At 38.9% G+C, this 27,943-nt stretch overlaps 1 pseudogene; it reads left to right on the top strand.

Moving 5' to 3' along the window:
- Positions 1 to 365: 365 nt before the first annotated feature.
- Positions 366 to 27,943, top strand: part of LOC124975225 (chromodomain-helicase-DNA-binding protein 1-like) — a 105,980-nt pseudogene continuing 78,402 nt past the window's right edge.

Below are 27,943 nucleotides of genomic sequence, written 5' to 3'. Positions count from 1 at the left end.
TTTTGTTATTATCAGAATATTTGTATTATGTTTCCTTGAAACATCCTTGGCGGCATAACATCTTTGGTGATTTCAGTTCACTACATTCATAGGCTTTCACCTGACCTACAGCTAACAGGGAACAGGTGAGGGGATTTCAGAGTCTAAACCAATTTATCACTAGAGTCAACAGAATTGAGCACGCTCCTGAGAAACCTGTAGCCATTCCAGAACTCTACCCAAGAATTCCCAGACTAACCTTGAGGTTAACCTTGAGACATCCTCAGCGTGCGCTCCCTGGCGGCTGCGGGCGCCCGCAGGGTCCTCCCCGGAGCACCAGAAAGTCCAAGCACGCAGGGCCCGCAGGCTGGGCTTCTCTCGGCCAGATGGAGGGCGACGTGCTCGGCTTCTTACTAGCCCTACAGACGAAGGGCAGACCCCAGGCGGTGCAGACGCGGATGGAGTAGCAGGGCTTACGCCAGTGCGGCCTGACGGGTAAGTGGGCTCCGGGCAAACGACCGCTCAGACCCTCCAACGCCTGGGCACTGGCCTTTTGCGGTCGGGTCGTGAAGGCTGCTTTCCCGCCGGCCCCAGGGCCTTCGGTCTGCTGGTGGGTGGATGCGGAGGGTGCCAAGCCCTAGCCGCGTGAATGGGGGACAGAGCTGTGCCTGGGCCCTATCCGGGTGGCCAGGTCTGTGGGAGTGGAAACTTGCAAAGGTGCGCGTGAAGTGCAGGTCTCAGAACAGAGACTGTGTCCTGGCGCCCCAGGCTGTGCAATAGCTCTTCAGGTTCCGGGTGGTTTGGAGGCCTGGCCTGAGCGGTTGCTTGGGTAAAACTCTGAAAATGCATGTCCCACTTTTGATTTCTTCTCCGTTGACTGTGCAGGCGTAGTTGATGATTTGACACTGGTTAATCACCCTCAAAGCTGTATTTTGACAAATGCAAAAGTTTGTAGGCTCCTTACCACACGTGTTGTCGATTTCAGGTCCACCTGCCCTCCTCTTAGTCTTCTAAGCTTGGAGAGTGCGGGGAGCAAGCCGCAGTGCCCACCCTTCATCCAGCCTCTCCGAACCTCCTAGTCCTTATTTATCAGACCGGGAATGTGGTGGTGCCTTAGTGGAGTGACAGAATCATGCTCAATAATAATATAGCCATTTACTCATCATTTTATTGAAATGCGAGTGAGAGCATGCTATTGGGTGTTGGGTGTGGGAGACAACAAAGCCGAGATGGGCCCTGTCCACTGAGTTTCTAGATTAGTGAACCAGTGCTTTTCAAAGTATGAAAGCAAGTGTTCATTCATCTCATACTTATGCACTAAATTCCAAGGCAGCGTGAGGTTTTGTTGTTCCTCAAAGGAAACCAAAGGGGCAGTTCTGTGTTTTGTTTAGAAGAGTTATAGATGCGAATGGATGGAGAGGGTGCATGTCTGAAGAGCAGGAGTCTGGCAGAGTGTTTATCCAACCTAAGTACGAGTTTTTGGACTGGCCTTTGTGTGTTCAGTGTACCTCGACTAAAGTGTAAATGACTAAGTGCTTGCCTATCAAGAGTGTGTGCACATTGATATCCAGCTATAGAGAAACCTACATGTGGATATGAGTTATTAAAAATGAGTAGACAAGAGGTTTGACGTTGGAGAGGATGAGATAGAATGAGTAAAAGCAGAAGTATATAGGAAAATTAGTGGGGGTATTTATCAACTGGTGTTTATAAACTGATAGCGTAGGGAAAGAAACAGAAAATAGAAGTAGCCCAAGGCATAAGTATTGAATATTGTAATTTGTAATTCTTATTTGCCAAAGTATATTAATATTTTGGGAAACTATTCTTTGTGAGTTAAATTTTTTTATTTTCCTAATTCCAGAAGTAGTTCATGTTCTTTGTAAAACATTTGGGGAAATAGCCTATGCTTTTGGTTGTTTTGGTGCTGTCAGGTTCCTGGATTCCTGGTCATGGAGGTTGATGCTACCTTAATGAGCCAGTTCTATGGTAGTTATTCAGTACTTGTACCAGGAAGCTAAACCTGAAGGTTACTCTTCTAACCCTTCCAAAAATTTTATGGTGACCTAATTACCTATATTAAATTATTTTCTGCCTAACTTTCTTGGATAATTTTTTTTTGTTTTTGTAGTTTTCTCAAGTATTAAATACTGTTATCTTTGTGGATATAGTTTCACATTTTAATTAAATGTCTTTTATAGTAATTACATATTCACATTCTGTTTTAAAAACATAATAGAGATCTCATGTAACCTCATGAGAAACTCAGTTACTCCAATGGTAATATCTTGCAAAACTATTTATAATATTATAGCCCAGACATTTACTTGATATAGTCAAGAGCCAGAACATTTCTGTTACTGGAGTCCTAGGACAGAGGTCTAACTCTGGAGATCCAACAGAACAGGTGTGGCCACTCTTCCAAAAAACTAAGCAAAAAAGTTAATTATGAAAAACATGCCTGGGCCTCTGTCCTCCTTTGTTAGATCCTGCAACATACATATATTGGATCTTTTTGTTGATGTAGGACAGAAGAGGCTGGACACCTGAGGAGTTTTCAGGAAGCAAGTTCATTGACTGCAGGGTCCAGGATGGCTCTTGTTAAGAATTCTTCCTCTGAACAAAGATTTTGGAAATTTTTTGAACTTTATATCCAGTGAGAGGAGGAACTTGGAGGTTTTACATGACTATTGCTTTTTGATCCATCCCCTAGACCAGGTTTCATAAGTTTTTATCAAGAAAACAGAGATAATATCTTATTGTACAATAAGTTTGCAGACTTAACTCTGTCACACCTTTTGTGTGCAAACCTGGCATTTACAAGAAAGAGGAAGCTTCAAACCCCAATACATCCTGCTGATCTGACAAGAGGAGAAGCTTAATTATTGCAAGGGTCTTTTGGGTGGGGGTACCTAGTCTGCTTCACTATAGTCACCTCCTTCTAATCACAACTGGTAAAGGTTCCCCTTTCCTAAAGATGTATGTGATTAGATTGGGTAGTCCAGGATAATTCAGTACAGTCTTCCCATCCCAAGACCGTGAACCCTAATTGTGTCTGTGGAGTCTTTTTTTGCCAAATAAAGTAACATACTTACTGATTTTGGGGTCATGATCTCTTTGAAGGCCATTCTTTACTACTCTATCTATTTATAGATATAGATAGATAGATAGATAGATAGATGCTCATACATTTCCATTCTTATCTCTGCTTCTCTGTTGAAGCATAGAGTCCTATTTTCATTTTGTCCTTTAGCATGTGTCACTCCACAGCCCAGTTGTGCTAGGTTGTGAAAAGGCCAGAGAAGGTGCTTGAAGACAGCATGGGAGACATGATTCATTGGGGAAAGCTTATAGCAGATCAGTGGCAGCTCCAGGAAGAGTTTCATGGCAACAGACTGACCGAGAGCATCTTTGTCTCTTAAGGTGCTTCTCCAAGCAGTACCTCTCTTTCTCGTGGTGTTTTGGCTAGTGGCACTGGCCAATTGAGTGACATTCTTTCCCCAATGTCCTCAGTTCTTTGCTCATCCCCATTCAGTGGGGCTTATGTGTTAGACTGAAGAAGCAGTGACATCAGCATTAGTTTGCTTGAATGACCAGCATTCCAAGGAGCAGCTGACCCAGTTTACATGCAAGAAAGTAGCTTTTTACACATAAAACTAACTTGCCCTAGTTCCCAGTGTGCATGAGAGAAATCCAGTGTCCTTTAAGATAATATTTATCTGCACTTTGAAGATCAGGCTTGCTCTCATTTTCCCTTAATTTTGGTAGGTTTCTGGGAACAGAAAGGGAGAATTCAGGGTCATGGTGTTTTACTGTTCCCCTTTTCTTTAGTAACAACACAGCACAAATGGCAAATTCAGATGGGTGCCATTAAGCAAGCATGTGAACAATCCATTTGTTGTTTGTTAAGTTGTGTCATTACCAGGAGCACTTCATTTCCAGGAAAGAACAATGGCATGAGATGGGTATTGGAGAACAAATCCCAAGCTGAGTTTCTCATCTATCAAGTGGATTATATAACAGTGATAGGCTATTTTAGGGCTTTGATTTGTGACCCAAGTCTGCACATAAAGTAATTTGGAAATCAGCTAACGTTTTTATACATAGAACTTCCCAGTAAAAGATATGGGCAGTAAAGTTTCACATTAAGGGAATGTAAAAAGATATTCTTCATTCAAAGTCTTAGAGCTTAGCCCACATATATGTCTACTCTCTGATTTTGTTGTATTTTTTATTTTTAGGAATTCATCTATGCCCTTATCAACTGGAGGGAGTCAACTGGCTGGCCCAACACTTCCACTGTCAGAATGGCTGCATCCTGGGAGATGAGATGGGCCTCGGTAATACCTGCCAGGTATGTTAGTGTGGAACAAGCACTGTTCACCTGCACTGAAATACCTCCTCACATTTCTTTCCTATTGCCCCAAACATCAGTATGTTTTTATTTCTTTGCAAAAGTACGCTTTTGAACCGCTTAAATGATATGATACACAAACAAGTTTTCAAATAATAAAGTCCGTCATCCTACAATTTTAAGAAATCAGGTAAAGGATGTTACATGACACATCTCACACACACACACATACACACACACACACACACACGCACACACACGCTTGTGTGTGCATGAGCCAATGATAAAATTTGGCCTCTCCTACAATGAGTACATGAAGACCATTAAGTGTGCTGCCAGAAGAAGCACTGTATCATCCTTCCCTACAGTCCAGGTAGTTTCCTTTAATCCAATAGCAAATTTGAGCATATTTGAGAGGGGTGATTCTAACAACCACATTGAAATCCTGTGGAGAACCATTCATGTCCACCCACTGGTACCATGAAAAGATGCCAATAATTTTTCTCTCCCACTTCTGCTGCTGTCTCTTCCACATCCTCACATAGACCCCTAACCCACTGGCCCCAGGCTGGGCATCACACTGCTGGTAGAGCAGGTCATAGGTCTCATCTTTGACATCACAGAAGCGGTACACAGAAGCCTGGTCAATCATTGTTATAGCCAGAGAAGTAAATTCTGCCCCCAGGTAGCTATTTAGCAGGAGGGCTCACCGCAATCTTCATGAACTTTCTCTTGTGAGGCATTTTGAGTTCCAAGAAGGCATAGTCATATCCATGTCAACGTCATTGGTATTGGCTTTGATCCAACCCTTAGGCACATGGGTGAGTTTCACCCAGATCCACTGAAATTTCATCTTCTCATGCATGGCTGAGCCTCCTCACATTTTAGTACCATCTTAGCTGTTAACTACAAGATCTATTTTTATACTAGGACATGAAGTGCCTCACTTTTATTAAGAGATCACAACCTTGGAGTTGATTTTTCTAGTTGTGGGTGTGGTTAAGAATCATGTCATTACCCTTATTTTATCTGAGCTTTGTCATTATCTATGAGAAGAGTTAATTACTTGAGTTAGAAGTGCAGTTAATGGGCCCAGGCTTAGGACTTTTTTTCTGTGTTAAGCATGTATACTTGCCCAAGGATCAAATTGACTCTGACCTCCTTAGTAACACTTTATGGAGTTAACTGTATTGCTTCTAATTTTAATCTCCCTTCCTCAGTGGGGGTGGTTTGGGATGGGGCTGCTTCCCATTTTATACTGTGATAGAGGAATAAGTACACTGTTTTCCAAAATACAACTTAGCCATCTAATGGCCTTAAAAGGGGGTGAGGTATGTGTCTGTGGTTTTAGCTCAATGTTACAGCACTTGCCTAGCATGTGTGAGGCACCTTGTTCAATTCTCAGCACCACATATAAATAAATAAAATAAAGATCCATTAACAACTAAAAACATTTTTTTAAAAAACGGTTGTGGGTGAAGTAGAGCCTAGAAACCTGGAAGATCAGATGTGGCCCCCTTGGGCATTGATCAGTAGGTGGTGTGTTGAAATTGATGCTTTTGTCAGGATAATTGGCAGTACTGCCCTGGGTCGACATATGTGGGTTTGGATTAATGGAAAGTTCAGTCACGACACCCCTTGGGTTAATCACACAAGGATGACTTATCTGAAGGATTCCAAAGATATCCTGGTGTAATTATTATATATGTCACAGGCAGCTTGATCAGAAATTAGGAGGATAAAAACTTCCTAATTCCAAGAAAGTTTCACCAGTGGTCACTGGTGAGAATGAGCAAGGGTCTCATCATCTTTTTAGAAGTTCACCGTCCCCTCCAATGCTCACCTTACATATATAAAATTTGAGTTGGAGCAGTGCTGCATGTAGGCTAGTCTGACCATATGTTGAAGACTACTTTACTTAGGCCAGGTGCACCTCATCAATCTTGGCATTATTCAGAACAGAATATGACCTCTCAGTAGGGTCCCATGAAATTCATCACTAATCCTTCTTAGCTTTCTTGGGCAAACAAAATGTTCCTGGTTTATTCCTGCACTGAGAACTATGGAAGTAGAATAAAACTCAGATTCCTGGAGGAGTCCTCCCTATAATCTCTTTTGTCTCAGTCATTGAAATTGTCCTACTGACTTCATTGAGAGCCAGAAAATTCCCCTTTTCCTTTGCCTTTCCAGCTCTTAGTTTAAATTCTTTAAATATATACCAACTCCCAATTTTGTTTTGGTAAAATTGTGTTTAGAATTTTTGCATCTACATTATGAAGGATATTGGCTTGCAATTTTCCTTTCTTATAATAATTTTGTCTGGTTTTAGTATTTTTGTAAATCTGGCTTCACAGAATAAGTTGAAAAGTGTTCCTCTGCAATTTTCAGGAAGAGTTTATGTAGAATTGTTATTGTTTCTTTTTTAGAGGTTTGATAGAATTCATTAATGACTCCAAATTTATTTTGTAGACACATCTGATTTTTGGTAATAAAAGATAAACTTTTTTCTAAATTGTATCCTCAGGGAATGCTAAACAGAATGATTTTAATCCAGTTAAGTCACTTATTAGAGGGTTGCTCTGGGCATGGTTTGGGCTGGGATAGATAAATAAGAAAATCATTTCCTTTATGGAATTAATATGATCATGTCAAAAAAAAGTGAACTGCCACTCTATCATCACAGCAATCTAATCACCTGCAAGCAGTAAGGTATGCTTTATATCAATGAAATTATAGCTCATATGGTTTCTACTTGTTAATGTATCACTGCCACTCTAATGTTGCATTTTATTATATTCACAATCATTTTCAACTGGCTGCATAAAATGCCATCAAGAGAATTTATAATTTACTTAAATGTTTGATTGATGAGGAATCATGAGTTCCCCCTTTTTGGGGTTACTTAAGTTAATTTTGATGTGAGCATCTTTGAGCATATAGTTTTCTCAGGATTTTGAATATGATCCTTATGGCATATTTTTTCCTCAGAAATAGCACAGTATTTGGGGATGCAAGCTCTTCAAATGTTTTCGTTTGTCAAGAGTATTCTTTTTCCTTGTATATCACAGCAATTTTAGAGTCATAAATGCCTTCAGGAATCTCCTGAAGTATGCCCATTTGGCTTTACAAAGTTTCATTTTATATCCATACTTCTTACGAGAATGATTTATTGTCTATTTTCCCCATTTGAATGTGAGCTCTAGATATGAGCATATACAAATATGGCATATAATTATAATGCACCAACTGAAAAAGACCAAGGACTTTTATCTGTTTTGTTCACATAGACCTTGAGCCACTAGAAGGCACTCTATAAATTTATACAGAAGGAAGGAAAACACAGAAGGTGGGAGACAGTTGGGAAGGAAGGAAAGCACTCTCATCAGGGCAGCTGGGCCAGCGGTGGGGGCCACAATGTGTGGGTCCTGTTTATAGTCAGGTCTTAGCACTTCTGGCTTGAGTTTTCAAGTATGCCTGCTCTTTTCCATCAGTTGGGTTGGTATCATTGATTTATGTTTTTTCCTGACTTTTTTTGTTCGTGTTAGAGCTTCAATTACATAAATATTGAACCTTATTGCTTGTTAACTCTTGAAGTAATCAAACATCATCAGTTCCCTCTGCAAGCTCACTGAGACTTACCTGATTTCACTCTAGGAATGTATTAGTGTCCTAATGTGTGAAATATTGTACTTAATTTCTTTGTGAAGTACGTCATATGTAAGAGTTTGTGTTTGCAACCTACAGATGTTGCAACCTACTTTGTTGTTTCTTATGGGAAAATGTGATCAAAACTGCCTTCTTGCTTTGTTCCAGATGATTGCTGTCATCATTTACTTGGCAGAAAGGCTAAATGATGAAGGACATTTTTTGATTCTCTGTCCCCTGTCTATTTTGAACAACTGGAAAGAAGAGCTGGAAAGGTACAGAGTAGATGTAGCTGGAATTGTATTATTTATGTTGATATTTTTCTAGATGCTGTGTAAAATATCATAAATCAAAATCTTGTCATGTTCAATGACATATTCAATTCAATTTTATTCCAGAAAGCTTGAACCGAAACAGTGTAGGTTAAGACACAGGATCTGATGAGGGAGGATCCAATGGGTGTTACTGTTACCATTCTACAATTTCTAGGCTAGTACTCACTTGTTTTTGTTCCTGTATTTATTCATTACTGCCTGATTTTGAGATAAGCAGATATCCTTTAGCATACCAATTGATGTCTTTGTTTCCTTTCTTTTATATATTTTTGAAATATTTTCTTAATGGTTGCCCTAGTGATTATAATAAACATCTTCACTTAAAATAATTTTGTACAGATTGATGCCAACAATTTCAATAGTATACAAAGCTTTGCTTCAATTTCTGCTCTTGTTGTCATATAAATTGCATCTTTATGTATCATAAATAAATTTCACTTATCAAAAGGAGAGAGAAACTATCCTTCACATAGAAACATAAGAAGTAAGTAAAATGAGAAACATCATTGCATTTTCAGTTAGCACAAGACCCTCTTAGACCTGATCCTTCTCCCTGCTTACCACAGACCTTCCCCTGAGGTTTAACCATTATTCTAGATAACAATTCAGACTCCCAGTGTTCTTTCTGGGATCAGCACCTAATGAATGGTGTCTACCTTTTGCAGTCCTTTCATGAGATGCACACACCATCTCATGACGCTACCATTTGGGTTCATCTTCATCTTTTCTTGGATTTAGATTTGCTCCAGGTCTTTCCTGTGTAACATATACAGGGGACAAGGAGGAAAGAGTCCATTTTCAGCAAGACCTAAAGCAGGAGTCATGTTTTCATGTGCTGCTAACTACCTATGAGGTAATTCATTTGTTTCTCTAAAGCAAGAATTCCTAAACTGGGTCCTTAGAAGTTATAAAATCCACTGAAGTTATATTTAAATTGTTTTGATAGTACACATTTTTCTAGGGGGCAGTCTACCTTCATCACATTCTAAAATACGGACTGTGACCAAATGAAGTGAAGGATCACTGTGCTTCAAGTTAGCTAGATATATTTTCCTCTTTTTCCTGGTGGATCAAGGGGGAAAGCTTCCCAGGAAAGTGGCACTTTAGCTTTCTCTGTTGATGACTAGCAGGAGGCTGGGAGGTAGGTGAGAGGGTTTTCTATGCAGAAGCATCATGTCTGATAATGGGATTATAGGGATGGAGGATGCTTAATTCCAGTCTCATTTTATATCCTTGTTTAAACTAAGACTGGGTAACTGTAAGAACTCCCACTTAACCATACCTCCCTTCTGTTCATATGATAGTACTAGTTTAGAAATTGGGCTTATGTGTTTTTTTTACAGAGTTAACAAGTTAAAAGACTTAGATCCTGTGGTTAAGAGCATTAAGAAGAAATAAGAAACTAGCTTATTAATATCAGAATTTATCAATTGCAGTGCTTTTTTTAAAATTTCTTATTCTGTAAGAACCAGGGATTGAGCCCAAGGGTGCTTAACCACTGAGCCACATCTTCAGCCCTTTTTATTTTTCATTTAGGACCAGGTCTCACCAAGTTTCTTAGGGCCTCATTTAAGTTACTGAGACTTGCTTTGCACTGGTCACTCTCTTGCCTCAGTCTCCCAGAGTCATTGGAATTGCAGGTATGTGCCACCACTCCCAATAACACCAGTCTTTTCAATGTGTCTTTCTTAATTTTTCAGATTTGCTTAAAAGATGCACCATTTCTAAAATCATGGGTATATTGTACTCTGTCAGAAACTGTGCTGCGTGTGTGGAAGTCTTGTCTCTTCTTACATTGTTTAGTATATTGTCACTTTCCTGATATGTCTGGTCTGTCTTCTTTGGGTCCTGTTTATTCATAGGCAGGTATAGTGGGGGTCTTGTGTTCTAATCTCTACTCATTAGCTTTGTGTCCTTGAGTTAGTTATTTAATTTCCTTGAACTTCAGTGTCCTCAATGGTAAAGAGGGGATAATGGTCTTTCTTTGGATGACTGTTGTGAGAACTGAGATTATATCTACATGGTTGGTGTTTAGTAGATTCCTAGTTTTGTTTTTTGTTTGTTGTTTGTTTTTGTTTTGATACTGGGGATTGAACCCAGGAGTTTTCTACCACTGAGCTACATCTCAACTCCTATTTTATTTTAACATGTTGAGACAGGGTATCTATGAGTTGCCAAGGATGGCCTTGAATTTGTAATCCTCCTGCCTCAGCTCCTAGAATCTCCAGCATTACAGGTGGGTGCCACTGCATCCTGCCTAGACACTAGATTCATTACTTTGTAACTTGCATAGACATCTTTCAGGATTACTGTTTGGCAATTTTAAAGTAATATAGGAGGCTTTTCCTGGAAATAACTAAGTTTTGTGGTATATAAACACAATGGAATATTATTCAGCCATAAATAAGAATAAAATTATGGCATTTGCAGGTAAATGAATGGAATTGGAGAATATCATGCTAAGTAAAATAAGCCAATCACAAAAAACCAAAGGTCGAATGTTTTCCCTGATCAGTGGATGAAAATACAGAATAGAGGTGGTGGGTGGGGGGTAAGGGAAGAATGGAGGAACTTTAGATTATGTAGAGGGAAATGAGAAGGGGGCGGGGTGGGCATATGAAAGATGGGGGAATGAGACAGACATCATATCCCTGTGTACATGTATGATTACACTAATGGTGTGAATCTACATCGTGTACAACCATATAAACAAAAAGTCATACCCCATTGGTTTGTGTACAATGAATTCAAATGCAGTTTATAAAAATAAAAAGGACCTTAAAAAATAACAAAGTAGCAATCAGTGCTGTAGAATTAACTTTTTAGAAAGGATTTTTGAAGTATAATTCTAATTCATCCTTTTAAATTACATTTTGGTAGCAGGGATTGAACCCAGTGGCATTTTACCACTGAGCTGCTTGTCTGGCCCTTTTCATTGTTTAGTTTTAAGTTTTTGAGGCTGCCCTCAAATTTGCCATTCTCCAGCTTCCCAAGTAGTTGTCATTATAGACGTGCACCATCCTGCTCTGTGTGCTGCTTTGCCATTCAGAAGGTTTTGTTTTCAGAGTGTGTTATCAATATTTTAAAGATATTTTGCTCATCCAGGTTGTTGTGCATGGGTTTCTGTTGTAATCTTATTTTGAAGTACTAAAGACTAGGTCATAGATTTTATGATTTCATCCAGTATTTTGTTTTATTTAATTTACATTTAAATGAGTATATTATCTTTTCTTCAGAAGAGTATATGCTTTTACTCTTTTTCACTTTTTTACTTTATTTCTTTAATGTCATGTCACATTAATTTCATGTCATTTCATTTTATGGTGCTGGGCATTGAACCTTGGGCCTCCCACATCATAGGCAACTGCTCTACCACTAGTTATTCCCCCAGCTCTAATTTATATTCTTAATATCAAACTTAACTTTTTTGAAGTTTCTCCATGGAAAGGAACTGTAGAGAGTTACTGGTAATAACCAGGAAAGTAAATCATTGAGCTACCCCATGAACCAGTAGAGGGATAAGAAGTATAAAGATATCCATGATACAAAGTAACATATGGCAAGTCTCAAAAGATAATAAAATCGGTACATAAATGTTGTTGGGTACTTTATATAAATTGTCCCATTTAGGTTTCATGAAAACCCTAGTAGGTAGGTATTATCATTCATTTTACAAATGAGGAAATTAACAGATCAGTTATCCCAGTAAGGCAGAGCAGACATTTGAGCAGACATTCAAACCCAGCACTTGGTGCCATGGCTCTTCTTTCTAAGAGAGCTTCTCTAAATATCTAGAAGCACTGGAGTGTCACCTTACTAAGCAGAAAGACATTTTTATATCTCAGTCTGTTCTGAATCCATTTATGAGTAGAGTTAAAAACCTTAGTAACAAAGGGATATTTATAATGTTGACTCATAGTAAGAATCCCAACAGCATAGGTATATTCTTTCAGTATGTTTTTTAAGGTTATATTTCTCCATTGCTATATTGTACATTCTGAAAATAATTTCCTTTGATTAGCAATTCAGCCCACTTTCATTCATTGAACCAAATCCACCTCACTGGACTTCTGCATTGAATAAGCATTTTTAGATGTTTATATATATACAAACCTGTGTCTAGTCTTCCAAAGGAAAAGGATCTAATCTATTTTGAATGGTACTATAGTATGGACACACAGCACCTATGTCATAACCAAAATTCAACCTCACTGGGACCCTATCTCCTTTTAATCCTTAAATGCATCCCCTGCTTCCACTGCCCAGTGCTCTCCTCGGACTTTCTGCCCCCTCTTTGGATCCCCAGATCACTCTTCACCTGCACCACTCTCATTAGGTGAATGGCAGTAGGCACCTCTGTTCCTCTGAATTTTCTCTGTAGCTTCAGAGAAAGAAGCCTTCCTTTTTGTAGGCCAGCATCTACACAGATCTTTTAATTTTTTAGGAATTGTCCTTCTTTATCCACTATTTTGCTTGACCCACTTAGTTTTACAAGTACAAAAACAATACAGTGGGATTCCATAATGTTACATACAAAATTGAAAGTTAAAATTTGTATAACTTATACTTTATTGTCTTTTGCATAGTTTTCACATTTTTAAAAAGAATATTCAATATTTATATCTTTTTAGTTATTATACAAGTATTTTTGCAGCATAGTATTTATCATCCACACCTATTATTGGATATTTAGTTTATTTTTCATTTTTTTGCTATATTATAAGTATTACATATTAGAATATCATCCAATCCTTTTCCATATTTTGGATTGTTTTAGCAGCTTTCCACCAGTAGCATCTGTTTAAAATATGATTTTATGACTGAATTTATTGAGAAATTGCTGTCATAACCTACTATACTACAAAATATGCTCTGGCAGCAGCCAGGAATGAACTCCACATTAACAAGTCCAGTGGCAGCATCTTCCTGGACATCTCTGTGATTCTGTTCACCACTCCCTCATTTTAAAGTCTCTTGATTTCCTTTATGGGTTTAAATCTTAGCTCTACCTTTATGTTCTCGGCCTATTTACCTAACCTTTCTGAGTTGCACAATTATGGTTGCTTATCTTATACTTCTGGATTAAATAACACATAAAGCCACAAGCACTATGTCTGGTACATAGTACAAGATATAAATGTATCCTTTTCTTTTTTGTCTCTGGCCCCTTACTTCCTGCATAGATCTTTCTCATCTAAAAAGAAAAAAAGAAAAGAAAAAGAAAAAGCACTTGGTAACCTCTGAGATAGGAAGGTTATGATTCCAGGTATATTTCTAACAGCGTGAGCTTACTGTTAGTCTTTCTAACAAGTCACAATTTTCTAGTAAGATGGGGTTGTGAGATGTGTGTTTGAGCTACCCAAAAAAGAAAGTTTGGATTTTCTCTCACAGTTTCACATGGAGTATTCTTGTTGTGGATGAAGCTCACAGATTGAAAAACCAAAGCTCTCTGTTGCATAAGACACTTTCAGAGGTAAACCCCAAAGGATAGTCTTAGTTTTTATATAACCCTCCTTCATTTTGTAATTTACTTTATTTTTTAGAGCAAGTTAGGTTTCCAACAAAATTGAGTAGAAGGTATAGAGTTTCCATATGTCCCCTGCCCCTTTACAAACATGCTTCCCGTATTCTCAGCATCTCCCTGAAGAGAAATGTTAAAGCTAATGAACCTGCATTGACACATCAGAATAACTCAGAGTCTGTTGCGTCCCCTCTGCCCGCAGAGAGAGACACGGCAAACATCTGAAGCTTTGGAAGTTTATTGTGCACAGGTTCTTTCCTACGCTTCTCTTACCCCTAGCTTCTTCGCACTTTCAGCTTTCCTTTTCCCAGCTCCTTCCACTCCCGCGTACTTCCTCCTTCCAGCTCCGCTCCCGCTGCTGCCGCGGCCGCCGTCGTCGCCGCCGGTTCTTCCGCTTCTTCCGTCCCTTCCTCCGCTTCCCACTACTCTCCCACCCACCAGGCTTATATACACTTCAGTCAATCAGGGGAGAGTACACAAGATAAACGCGGACAGCTGCAGGCACAGGACGGGTGCACGAGGGGGGGGCATGCCCTAGTCACATCATTAACTAGCCAATTATTGGAATTCGCTGGTTGTTTACTGTATAGCTGGCCGCCTCTGGCTCAGCGTCAGGCGCCATCTTGACCATGCCCGAGGCTGGGGTTCCCGGAAAACCCCACAGATCCCCCTTCTTTAATATTAAACTAAGGCTCGGGACCGTGTCTGTCTTAGGCTGAGTGGTCAGCATATGTCCTTACCCGTCATCAGAGCCTGCAGAGCATGCTGCAGCTCCTGTCTTAGGTCGGTACACAGCCACCTACTTCATTACCCGTCTTTGACTACCGATCCAGCATCAAGAGCCATACTAATGGGGGGCTGTCGGCCTTTAGGGCAGTCATGGCCTGATGAAAAATAATTTGATCTCTCTATTGGCTAGTTTGCAGATGCATGCCAAAACGAATGAAGAGAAGAAGGCCAAGGCAGAGGGGTACCACCATAGCTCCCAAGCCTGCCCACTGCTTGACAAATCTATAAACAGAAGAGGAACCTTATAGCCATATTAAATACAGAAACAATATACATCCCAATAGAGTTACAATATGGGTAACACAAAGCAGCTCTCAGGGAATAAACGCATCCCAGTCCCAAAAGTTCTTGCAAAGCATCCACTTGTTCTTATAATGAGTCCATTCTCTGATAGAGTCTCTATGGTCTGAAAGGCTGCAACTGCATTCTCGGCCGAATGATCGTTGTTGTGGTTATGTCAATGCTGCTACTGCAAGGATTGTGGTGGCAGTGATCATGGCTGTTGCAATGTCAAAGCCTCTTCTGTTTCTTGATAATAGCACTGGCAATTCTATATCTGCAACAGAAACTAGGACTGGTAGGAAGATAGAAATGTGCAAATTGCACAGATGGCAAAAGAACTATTCCAGTATTGTGAGAGATAGGACACAGTCAATGAACAGTTAAGAGGTGTTATTAGAAATGTTAGTTGGTAGAAACATAAAAAAGAGAAAATACACAAGCTGACGTAGGAGGAAAAGCAATATCACAGCTAGGGTCAGCAGAACGAATTGCTCTACTCTGGGTCTGATCTGTAGCATGACTCCAATGGCAAAGTACAGAAATTCCTCCTGTTAAGGCAAAGAAAGGCTAGAAATATCCTTGTCACCAAAAATAGCACGACCTGAAAAATCATCAGTAGAATTGACAGACTTGTAGAAGGATTGGTGAAAAACAAGAAAAGGAAGGATAAAAAATATGTTAGTCAGAAATGAGAAATATGGCCAGGCTAACAATGGCCCATAGGTTCCGGGTTTGCCTTTCCGTCTGAGTTTTCTTTATTGGAGGAAGGCTCAGACTCGCCATTGTGAGGAGGAACAGCATCACTTGCATGTTGTAAAACTCTGACCAGCCTTTCTGGAATCCAGACTGGAGTCAGTTGATCCTGTGGGAAAATACAAACAGACCCTCGGACCCAACGAAGGACTGGATCCGGTCCTTTCCAACAACCTGTCAGGATATCTTTCCATTTTGCCCATACTTGAGAAGTATTATGGGGATTATAATGTCGATCAGCTGCAGAATGGCCGTCCCTATCCAAAGTTAAGAAATTTAGAATGAAAAGAACTAAATTAAGTTTATCTTTAGGAGACTTGTAGGAGGCTCCTATTCCCCCTTTTTGTTTATTTAGACAATTTTTTAAAGTAAGATGTGCTCTTTCCACAATGCCCTGTCCCTGAGGATTATAGGGGATGCCAGTGACTGATTGGATGTTAAATGTTTGTAAAAACAACTGGAAGCTTTTGGAAGTATAAGCAGGACCATTATCTGTTTTAATGACTTTAGGTATGCCCCAGCCAGCAAATGCTTGTAGGCAGTGTTGAATGACATCTTTTACCTTTTCTCCAGAATGAGCAGAAGCCATAATGACCCCTGAAGCAGTGTCTACTGACACATGTACATACTTAACAGTACCAAATTCAGAAATATGGGTTACATCCATCTGCCAAATATGGCCAGGCAGCAGTCCCCTAGGGTTAACTCCAAAGGATTGCATTGGGATTAAAGGAGCACAATGTTGACAATTTTTTACTATTTGTCGAGCCATACATTTAGATATAGGAAATTTTCTGCTCAAAGTAGTGGAATTTACATGAAATTTTTCATGAAAGAGTTTTGCCTGTTCCTCTATGGAAAAAACAAAAATTGATTTGGTGGCCATATCTACCAAGTCATTAGCATTGGCCAAAGGTCCTGGTAAATTAGAATGAGCTCTAATATGTCCTACATAGAATAGATGTTTACGCTGTAGGATAAGGTTTTGTAGCGTAGTAAAGTAAGAAGCTACCGTGGACATGGAAGAAATATAGGGTACCGTTTCAAGAACCTATAAAGCGTTAACGATATATAAGCTATCAGACAGAAGATTGAATGGCTGATTATCTGCTAATTTAAAGGCTAATATTACAGCTGCAAGTTCAGTAACCTGTGCGGAGTTGGGCGGAACTATTATGGTGTGAAGTTGTTTACCGATAAGTACTGCACCTACTCCATTTTTGGAGCCATCAGTAAAAATGGTTACACAATCTTTAAGAGGCTGGACACTAGTCACTTTTGGAAAAACTATGGGAGTATTTTTACAGAATTGAATCCAGGGATGTTGGGGATAATGGTTATCGAACTGAGCTGAAGTGGAACAATATAATACTGACCAATCGTCATCATTATTAATTAACCATTTAATTTGCTGAGTGGAATAAGGAGTTATAATAATAGACGGATGGATTCCAAAAACAGTAATGCAAGATTCTATTCCCTTGAATATTACCTGAGCAATAGCTTGGGGATATGATTGCAATGTTTTAGCTGGAGAGCTAGGGAGATTTATACTTTGCAGAGGTCCTCCTTGCCAAACTATGCCAAAAGGGGTATGCTTCTCCGAGATTATGATTAAACTTAATGGTTGAGTAGGATCACAACGATCAACGTAACACTGCTGAAGTCTATTCTCTACTAGCTGTAAGGATATCCGTGCTTCAGGAGTAAGTTTCCTAGGGGAATTCAAGTCAGGATTACCTTTTAATATATCGAATAAAGGTTTTAATTCCCCTGTGGATAATTTTAAATAGGATCTGATCCAGTTAATGTCACCTAAGAGTTTCTGAAAATCGTTCAAGGTATTCAATTGATCCGTCCTGATGGTCAACCTTATTGGTCTGACTGTAGTAGCAGTGAGCCTTGTACCCAAATATTCTTGGATCTCCTCTAATTGTAATTTTTCAGGGGCTATCGTTAGTCCTCTCTTTTCTAATGCTTGAGTCATAAATTGCAATGCTTCTAACAAGACTTCTTTTTCTGGATGGCAAATAAGTATGTCGTCCATATAGTGATAAATCAACAGTCTCTTAAACTTTTGTCTAGTAGTTGTTAACGCTTTATCTACGTATATTTGACATATAGTAGGACTGTTAGCCATACCTTGAGGCAACACAGTCCATTCGAATCTCTGGTCAGGCTGAGTGTGATTAAGAGAGGGCAAAGTAAAGGCAAATCTCCAACAATCATTTTTGTGCAAGGGTATAGAGAAAAAGCAATCTTTTAAATCCAGAATAATAGTAGGCCAATTTTTTGGTAGTGCAGTAACAAGAGGGAGTCCACATTGGACGGGTCCCATAGGGTACATTTGTTCGTTTATGGCTCTTAAATCATGTAATAACCTCCATTTTCCTGATTTTTTCTTTGTTAAGAATATTGGAGTATTCCAAGGAGAGGTAGAATGTTGTAAATGACCTGCTTGTACCTGCTCTTGTACTAACTTATGAGCTGCCTCTAGCTTTTCTTTTGTTAGGGGCCACTGTGGAATCCAGCGAGGCTTATCATCTTTCCATATTATAGGGATTGATGGTTCATCAGTGGCCCCTAGGAAAAACCCAATCCATGAGAATCATTTTTTGGTGGGGGTAAAGGCAGTGGTTGGGTAGATCCTTGGCTATGTCTTCCTAATCCTTTTTTATCATCATAATCCATATTTTGTAACATATTTCTTACAGGAGTCCCTTGGTAAATCTGGTCAGTGGTGAGTTTCATATCCATTTGCTGCAGGACATCTCGTCCCCATAGGCTAATAGGAACATTACAGACATATGGTTGAAATATACCTGTGTGTCCCTCTGTATCTTTCCATGATAATGAAGAAGCACTTTGATTGGGGCTCTCTGCTACTCCTAAGCCTCTCAAGCTCTGAGCTGCTGTGATCAATGGCCAGTGCTTTGGCCAGACCATTGCGCTGATAATACTTTTGTCTGCTCCTGTATCTAATAAACCTGTAAATTCCATATTTCCCACTTTTAATTTTAGGAGGGGCCTCTGTTCCATATCCATAGTAAGGTTTATTAAAGTGGTTCCTGTTGATCCAAAACCTCCTTGTCTTTTATTTGTATTTTCACTGGGCCACAAAGAATGTTGACTGGGCAATATAAGCATTTGTGCAATGCGATCCCCTGGAGAGATGACCGTAATTCCCTTTGGTGAAGAGACCAAGGCTTTTATTTGTCCAGTGAAATCAGGATCAATAACCCCTGGGTGTACTATAAGTCCTTTTAGTGTTGAGGAACCTCTACCTAGTAATAGCCCTACACTGTTCTGTGGGATTTTTTCATGCCAATCAGTATCAATCATCTGCACCCCCATATCTGGGGTTAATATGAGTCTGGAGGTGGCACAGATGTCCAATCCTGCACTCCCTGAGGTGGCCCTGCGCTCCCCTTCTCTGTGGGAGGATACCACCGTCAGGGAACTTGTTGAATTACCCCGTATATTTGTTGCGGGCCCCGGGGAGGGCCCTGTCTCCCGTTTTTTTGAAGTTCAGGATTCGACCCTAGGAAATTATCCTCCCTATCTCTAATAGGCTGACAGGCACTATTCCAATGACCTCCTCCTCTGCATCCTGGACACAGCCCTGGGGCATAAGGTGTAACAGATTTTACTATAGCTATCTCTTATCTTTTGTTAGGGCATTATCTCCTTGCTGCTGATTTTGTACATCTATTGAAACGTATTGGCCTTCTCCTATTAACATTTCTATCGGGAAACCTTGCCACTATGTTTCTGCAAGCAGTTTCAACAGCTATTTCTTGCCACTGAGCTTCCCCAATTAGCCATTGTTCTCCAGATAACACTGCTCTGCATACCTGTCTCCAAATAGTCTTAACTGCCTCTTTAAAGTTTTTCTAATGGTTGATGGTATCTCCATTTGTTCCTCAAATACGGGCAGGTTCTACAGATTTTGAAGCTCTTTTTATTAGGCTTAGGTTTCTCCTACCTTTTTCCCTTGTTCTTAAGTTTTCACTACCACTTGGTTATTTATTTTTGGGGGGTTCTTTATGTTAAACTTAATTCCCTTTTTTCCCTTGTTCTCAGATTTTTTGAGCAATTATTTTCTAGGTCACCACCACTCAATTTTTCCTCACTTTATTCTCTTTAAGCATTCTTTTCTATTACTATTAGACCCTGTTCATGAAGATACCCCTTGTGGCACACTAAGCGGCTTTTCTTTACTTTAGCTGTTTTTTTTCCTCAATGGCATCCCATTGTTTCCTAATGGTTCCCTGAGGGGTTGCTGCACTCAGACCCCATTGTTACTAATTTGAATAGCTTTAGTTTTGGCAATTACAATAACAGTGGCCTAGCTGCCAGGAGCAAGGAGATTGCTGAAAGGAAAACTATCAAGTGCGCATTAAAATTTTTATAGCGGCTTTTCACGTACTACCTAATTGGACCGCTCCAAGCGTGTTTTTACTTTCACTTTAATTAGACCGCGTTCCACGCGCCAGGACCGCTAATGGCGTGTCCCGATACCGGACCACCTTCCGTGTGTCCTTATTTTTATTTTAATTGGACCGCATTCCGCGTGCCCCCAGGACCGCTGATAGCGTGTCCTGATACCCTTTAACTGGACCGCATTCCGCGTATCCGGATAGTCGCTATACCGCGAACGTCGAGGCGCCTCTCCTTTACCTGTTTACCTTTTTTGACTTCTTTACCTGTTTACCTTTTTTGACTTCTTTATCTGTTTACCTTTTTTGACTTTTTTACCTGTTTACCTTTTTTGACTTTTTTACCTGTTTACCTTTTTTGACTTTTTTATAACCGGTTTAGCTTGTTAAAAAAATTTTTTAAGATATCTTACCTTGTCCCTTTTATAGTCCCGGGTTTCGGCACCAGCTGTCGCGTCCCCTCTGCCCGCAGAGAGAGACACGGCAAACATCTGAAGCTTTGGAAGTTTATTGTGCACAGGTTCTTTCCTACGCTTCTCTTACCCCTAGCTTCTTCGCACTTTCAGCTTTCCTTTTCCCAGCTCCTTCCACTCCCGCGTACTTCCTCCTTCCAGCTCCGCTCCCGCTGCTGCCGCGGCCGCCGTCGTCGCCGCCGGTTCTTCCGCTTCTTCCGTCCCTTCCTCCGCTTCCCACTACTCTCCCACCCACCAGGCTTATATACACTTCAGTCAATCAGGGGAGAGTACACAAGATAAACGCGGACAGCTGCAGGCACAGGACGGGTGCACGAGGGGGGGGCATGCCCTAGTCACATCATTAACTAGCCAATTATTGGAATTCGCTGGTTGTTTACTGTATAGCTGGCCGCCTCTGGCTCAGCGTCAGGCGCCATCTTGACCATGCCTGAGGCTGGGGTTCCCGGAAAACCCCACAAGAGTCCATAATTTATGGATTCACTATTGCTATTGAACATTCTCTGAGTTTGGACAAATAGGTAATGACCATCCACCATTATAGTATCACACGGAATGGTTTCACAGGCTTAAAAATCCAATATCCCATCTATTCATTGTTCCTTCTCCCCCCTAACTCTCCTTTGAAAACATGAACTTTAGGTCTGAACATAGTCAACTAAATTGATATGTTTTTAGACAGATTTCTGCATAGCTAAATGAACCTTTTTGGGGGAGTTATGGGTAGTGACAAAAGTAGTATTGAATATGGCTAAGTACTTTTCATTTCTCTTTTATATAGGAGGTAATATTTACTAAAATCCAGTTATCAAATGAGCAAGACCCTACTCCAATAAAATAAATTGTATTTTTGGAGATGTTTCAACTCTCTTGAATTTCCTGGCAAAAATGATCTTATAGTTCTGCCTGCAGTTGCAGATGTATGGGACATACCTTACCACCCCTGCACCCCATTAACCTAGTCAAAAATTTTGACCATTCACCTGCACTCATGAAAAGACCAGACCAATTTCTTATACAACATTGCCTCCAATCTCTCATCTGTCATATATTTTGTTATGATACTCTTGATTTCATTCCCTTCGCTCAACCTCTTGTGTCATTCTGGAAAAGTAGGTGAGAAACATCATTGTAACCTAGTGTTGCCCTTTTTTTCTGAGAAGCCAGTGGAATGTGAACTATCTTCTCCTTGTTGACCTGGTGGAAGTTTGCTCACTCATGAGACCACACTTGGTAATTTCTGAGATGATAATTGAAATTTGGTCCTCATCCTATAATAAATCACTTAACTTTGAGTTCATTTAACAGAAAATCTTAGATTTGAATTCTATATTTAATGACCTAGAAGTTGCAGTTTTTAGAGTTTTACTGAAGATGTAATCAGTTTTTATTAGTTTCAAATATTTTTATCCCCTGCATGGTAGGGCATCCTCTCTCTCTCTTGTGTCCCCATTGCCTTCTTCGTAGGAACTCTTGATTGTGTCTATTTGCCATAAATTTGTACTTTGATATTTAAAATAATATACATACATAGGATATGACTCTTCCACTTTGCTGTATTATTTAATTCTCCTGGTATAAGCTCTTGTGTCAGTTCAGAGGTTGACCTTACTTGGCCTACTATTGTTATTGTTGTTTTTCTTCCTTCATTAGTCAGTAGTCTCTCCTCTTATTTCTCTTTTTGGTGTTCTTATCTGTTTCTCAATGTTTTTCCTTTTTTTTTTTTGGTGATGCTGGTGATTGACCCAGAGCTTCATGAATGCTAGGCAAGTGATCTGCCAGTGAGCCACATTCCCTGCCCTGTTTCTCAAAAATTTAAGTAAGTCCTTTCTGTATTAGACTTCTTATGACAGAATGTCCAGAAACATCCAGAAATCTTGATGTCTTGCATCAGATATACTGTAAAGTTTTATAAACAGATATTTTGTTTGTGTACATCTTGTTTCTTGCTTGTAGCATAGAGGCCTGATGCTGTAACTCTGGCTTTTCAAACTCCTCGGGTATATGTGTTTACTCAGATGCCCCAGTTAACTCTCCCTTGTGGGTCATAACATAGTTTGAATCCTTACATAGATTGAATAATAATAACCATAGTGGATAACTCTGTAATACTCAGAGTTCACAAAGTGATGTTACTTACATTCCTATGACAGTGTCTTCTTTACAGATTATTATCCCCTTCTTTTAGTTGAAACTGAAGAGATATTATCTCCTAAATTAAACAGAATGTACCACTTGAACTTGAGCCTAATTCCATTAAATCATGCCACTTGCATTTCAATAAATGTTGTCATGAGTAACTCAGTTTTGCTTCCCAATGTTAGAGATTTTTAATTGTGTTTATTTACATATATTCTAGTTCTCAGTGGTCTTCAGTCTCCTGTTGACTGGAACTCCTATCCCAAATAGCCTCAAGAACTCTACTCTCTCCTCAGTTTTGTGGAACCTGAGCTTTTTTCTAAGGAACAGATGGAAGATTTTGTTCAACATTACTAGGATATTGAAAAAGAGTCCAAATCAGGTTAATCCCCATTTGACAAATCATCCCCAAGAGATTGTGTCACTCAGACTTCCCTAATGCATAACAGTTACAGATATAAAAGAAAGAGAATGAATAACCAGAGGATACCTGTGGTTCTTCAGACAAAGAACCACAAACACAAGGCAGATGTTGGGTCCCTCACGTTGTGTGTAGTTTCCTGCTATTCGTGACTTTTGTTTGTTACATGATTCTACAATGGGACTTATTTGGTTCATTTTCGGAAGAAGGTAGAATGTACCAACCGATCTGTATACTTTCTTTTAAAAACTAGCTTGTAATTTTCTTTTTAATATTTTTCTTTCTGTGGTATTGGAGATTGAACCCAGGGGTGCTTTACCCCTGAGATACATTCCCAGTGCTTTTGTAAAAAATTGGAGATAGCGTCTTGCTAAGTTTCTTAGGCTGGCCTTCAACTTGCCATCCTCCTTCCTCAAGTATATGTTACCATGCCTGGCTTCAAATTGTAAATTTTTATAAAGACTTTTACTTTCCATGCCACTTCCCAGTGCAGAAAAGTAAGTGCATGCTGTAGTCCCGAACTGCCCTTAAGAATTCTGCAGCACTATTTTTTCTCTTTAACACTTTGTAGAAACCAGAAGTCTGAGATGAGTGGGGAGTGGAAGTGAAAAGGGAAGCCTTTATTCATATAACCAGTAACTTTCTCTTATACCTTTGCCCCTCTGCTTTGTGGAATTATCTGAATATTCCTGTAAAATCTGAATATCCTAGGCTGATTATCCAAAACAAATGGCAGGAAGTCAACTAGTGATTATGTATGTACTGGTTAAATATGAGTTGCAAAGACTTCTTATAGCACAAATTCCCATACCACAAGATAAAGATTACCTTGAAAACCTGCTCTGATTGATTACTCCCATGTTTAGCACTGCCAGATAAAATATAGGACAACCAATTACATGTGACATGGGACAAGTTTGTATTGAAAAACTATTAATTGTTTATCTGAATTTCAGATTTAGCTGGTTGCTTGTATTTTTATTTTCTGCTTTTGAAAATCCTATGTGAAGTATAATTCTAATTTAGCAGAGTTTTTGAATTCCAGGATACCTGGTCAAGGAACAAGTGATTAGAAATCAAAAACTCAAGTTTGAATGCAATATTCACATTCACCTGTGTATCCTTGAATAAGTTGCTTAATTCCTCTGAGCCTCATTTAACTGTTGTAAAAATGGTAACAGTATTACTTGCTGTACATTTCTATGTTGTTATGCTACTCAGTGAGATTAAATGCAAGAATACCCTGGTAAACAGTGTCTTGCAAATGAAATTATTAGTGAGAAGAATGAAGCTCTTTGAGTGTTTGTATTTTTGGGGTTAAAAGCCAGGACCAAGTCCAGAAGAAATAGGGAGGAATCCACTAAAGGCAGAAATCAGATGGTACTTTAATTATGTGTGTTCAACTTATAATTTTTTGACTTTACCATTTTATAAAAGCATTACACTTTCAATAGAAACAGTACTTTGAATTTTGAATTTTTATTGATGTAAATATTTGTGCCTATTTTTGAGGTATGTGGTATTGATGCTTTGATTCATGTATACATTGGGTAGTGATTAGATAATTAGTATATCATATACTCAAACTTCTTTATTTTGAGTATATTCAAAATTGTGTCTGAATTCTAATTGGTTTGAGATATATAATGCATTATTGTTAGTTATATTAAAATGTTCAATGTCATTAATCATCAGGGAAATGCAAATCAAGACCACAATGAGAAACTACCTCACCCCAGGGAGAACGGTTATTACAAAAAGACAAAAAAACAAAAACAAAAAAAGAAAAAACTAACAAATGCTAGCAAGGATGTGATGAAAGGGGAACTCTGATATACTACTGGCAGGAGTAAATTGGTCCAACCATAATGGAAAACAGGATGGAGTTTCCTCAAAAAACTAAAACTAGAACTGCTGTATAATTCAGCAATCCCATCAAAGGAAAGGAAATCAACATGTCACAGAGATATCGCTACTCCTGTGTTTATTGCATCACTATTCACAGTACCCAGAATTTGGAACTAACCTAAATGTCCATTAGCAGATGAAAAAAGAGAACGCGGTGTATGTACACAATGGGATACTATTCAGCCATAAGACAACATGAGTTTCAGTCTTTCCCAGGCTAGAGATAGGTTGTAAGGTACTGTCCTGTAAGGGTTGGTGGCAGCAACAAGTCACAACTCCCCAGTCCCGCAGGCGATCATGAAGGTAAATACCTGATACAATACAGTGTTCTGTGTTGTCAGTGTTGTTTAGATACAGGTATTCAATAAATTACATGAAGTATTCAACATATGTTCTTACCATATTATGTTATATTATTTTGCCTGATGACTATTGTAAGCATTGTGAGCACATTTAAGGTAGGGTGGGCTAAGCTGTGATGTTTGGTATGTTAGATATGTTAAATACATTTTTTACTTACATGATATTTTCAATTTGGGATGGGTTTATAAGAATGCAATCACTTTGTAAGTCCAGGAGCATCTGTACTATGAAAATTGCTATACTAACCTAGAATGCAGAATTAGCTTGAAAATGAGGAAAGTAACTTGCTATATGTTCTCTAGTAGTTCAGTGCCTTTGTTGTATTTTTGAACCACTCTCTTGTATTTTTTTCCTTACACAGCAAACTATACAACTTCTTGCAGCCATTTCTGCTGAGGAGAGTAAAAGCTGAGGTAGCTCCAAAGCTTCCCAAAAAGACAGAAGTAATGATATACCACGGCATGTCAGCATTGCAGAAAAAAATACTACAAGGCTATTTTGATGAAAGACCTAGGTAATCAGAGTGCACTTTATCCATTTAGAAACTAAATGAGGATGTGATTTTGGGGCAGGGAAATATTTTGTAATTACACTCACTTTGTATAGCAAGAATAAAGTGTAGCATTTTGTATTCTGAATGATACTCAGGTCAGCTGCAGTGAGACAATGTAGTTAAGTGTGTCAGACTTAGTTGTTGCATGATGAATTTCCCTTTTCCTCTTGCCTAGTTTTTCTTATTTCCTACAATGAAGCAAACACTTTTAAGCATCCATTCATGCCTTTTGTCCTCCATTTGCTTTTTCCCCCCTCTTAAATCTACAATAGCAATTAAGGAAGACAATTTTAGAAATTTCCAGTCATTATAACAAACCACCCCCAAGTTCAATTTATAGACTTCCTTCTCAAAACAAAGTTTCATGTGGATATGCTGTTAATTCTCAGTGCAGATGAGCCATTGGGAGTTAGTATAAATTTGAGGAATGTCCTATGAAATGAGTAAGATTATTTATAAAAGTTGGGTTTGTTTTTTGTTTTTGTTTCTGATTTGTTAGTCCATTTTTCTTTCTCTTCAAAATTACAGATGCATTTGAAAATGAGATGGCAAAGGAAGTTAACCTTCAGAATATCTTATCCCTTCTTCAAAAGTGTGTGGATCACCCATATTTGTTTGATGGCGAGTCAGTCTTATTTTTCCCCATGTTATTTTTCTTTAGTATTTCTGTGTTCAAAATCAGCAGAATTCTTAAAAAAAAAAAAAAAAAAAACTACCAGTATTTACTGTGTGTATTTTGCTTATTCTCATTTTCTCTATATTATCTAATGTTATTCAGATTTCTTCAGATGTTCCTGTAATATCCCTTATGGTTATGTTTTTCTTTTCTCTCTTCATCGAAGATCCAGAGATTCTGTATTGCATTTGCCATGTCTCTATTTTTCTGCAATCTAGAAATGTTTCTAAGCTTTTTTGGGAGGGTGGGGAGAGGACTTTTTTGTCTTTCATAATGTTGACAGTTATGGAGAATAAAACTTTTAGTTTTACAGAATGTGTCATAATCTGAATTCATCTGACCATTTCTTCATGGTTATATTTTCTCTAGTCTTGAACCTACTCAGCCACTATGCCAAGTTCACCAGTGATCTCTGTCATGCCCAGTGATCATCAATTCACATTTCAGTTAACCTCTCAGAAACCCTTGACACAGTAGATCACTTTTTCCTTGAAACACTCTTTACTCAGCTTCTGGAGTAGCACTTTCTCTTGCTTTTCCTCCTGCCCACATGCTCCTTTAGTATCCTTTGCTGCTTCCCTTCATCTTACTGACTTCTGTACATTTCTCACTAAGCACTGCTTTAGTGCCTTCCTACAAATTTGATGTGTAGTGTTTTCATTTTCATTCAAATAATATTTTTTTAACACATTCTGATAGGCAATTCTCTGGCCATGGAGGCTCTAATATAGAAAGAATGCATTTGTTTTAAAAACTTTTTGCAAAGTAGCACTGTGAACTATTTAAAAGTTTAACAGGATCTTAATCAGATGCACATTAGAATATTTTTTAAGGAAGAAGAGGCTTTAGGAATGTAGATTTTGAAGGAAACCTTCAAGAATATTCTTTAAGTTTAATATTTTTAAGTTTGTTCTAATTATTTGTATATGACAGTAGAATGTATTCATACACTTTGATAGATCATACATAAATGAAGTATAATTTCTCATTTTTCTGATTATACATGTAGGATCACATCAGTCATGCAGCCATATATGTACAAGAGGTGGAAATGTCTGTTTCACTCAACTATCCTTCCTATCCCTGTACCCCTTCCCTTCCATTTACTCCCTCTACCTAATATAAAGTAACTCTATTCTTCCTCTACCCCACCTTATTGTGAATAAACATCTGCATATCAGAGAAAATGTTTGGCCTTTAATTTCGGGTGTTTGGCTTATTTCACTTAGCATGACATTCTCTAACTCCATCCATTTACCAGCAAATGTTATAATTTCATTCTTTTTTAAAGCTGAGTAGTATTCCATCATATA

This window comes from Sciurus carolinensis, unplaced genomic scaffold (assembly GCF_902686445.1).
Source record: "Sciurus carolinensis unplaced genomic scaffold, mSciCar1.2, whole genome shotgun sequence".
Lineage (NCBI taxonomy): Eukaryota > Metazoa > Chordata > Mammalia > Rodentia > Sciuridae > Sciurus > Sciurus carolinensis.
Note: the sequence above shows the minus strand (reverse complement) of the source record. Positions and strands in the feature narration are given on the sequence as shown.